This window comes from Prunus persica, chromosome G1, assembly GCF_000346465.2.
Source record: "Prunus persica cultivar Lovell chromosome G1, Prunus_persica_NCBIv2, whole genome shotgun sequence".
Classification (NCBI taxonomy): Eukaryota; Viridiplantae; Streptophyta; class Magnoliopsida; order Rosales; family Rosaceae; genus Prunus; species Prunus persica.
Window position 1 is genome coordinate 4,035,652 of NC_034009.1, and position 815 is coordinate 4,036,466.

Consider the following 815-nt stretch of genomic DNA (forward strand, 5'->3'; position numbering starts at 1 on the left):
ATGTCATGTATGCAAAAAATTACTTTGAAAAAAACATAAACAAAACATTAAAAAATTATTGTAAGGGTCTTTTTGTTGAGAGTTGCAATGGGCTTGTAGACTAAGCTCTCTTTCATCCATGTCTGAGTTTGCAACATCAGGGCCCCAAAGCACCCCTAAAGAGTTGAAGCTTTAGTGGTCTTCTTCAATAGCAAAATTGCAAGTTTTGATGAGAAGGATATAGCAACTGCTGTAAGGACATTGCTCGACGATAGAGTTGAGCAAGTGCTAAAAGGGCTTTGCTTGAAACATAGTGGAACATGTATTCCAACAGTTGCTGCTTGTTTGGATGGGCTTCCGACGGCTCTAAAAAGAGTTGGAAATAGTTCATTGATATTGTATAGACTTGGCATGAAAGCTTGCGTTGGTGAATCAAGATACAATTTGGCTTGGCATAAGAGACTTGTGGTGTGGGAGCTAAGAGCCCATAAGTTTAGCGAGAGAGAGAGAGAGAGAGAGAGAGAGAGAGAGAGAGAGAGTTGGAAATGGAAAAGCTTGGAATCGTAGCTAGACTATATCTTCCGGCAGTTATGGAATTTCTTTCACCAGCTTGAATGGGTTTCTTGAAATAGAGAAAGTTAATTCTGATGCTTGAATCTTAGGATGGTGATCTGTAGAAATTCTTGTGTGATGTTTAGGGCCTCGCATGGTGAGAAAAAGGGCAGAAGGAAAGCATTAAGGGTTGAGATTTTGGATGATGAGAATGGGGTTGCTCGTGCTTTGGGTTTCTCACCAAAAAGGTGATGACCATGATTTCAGCTGACTTGAGAGGATGG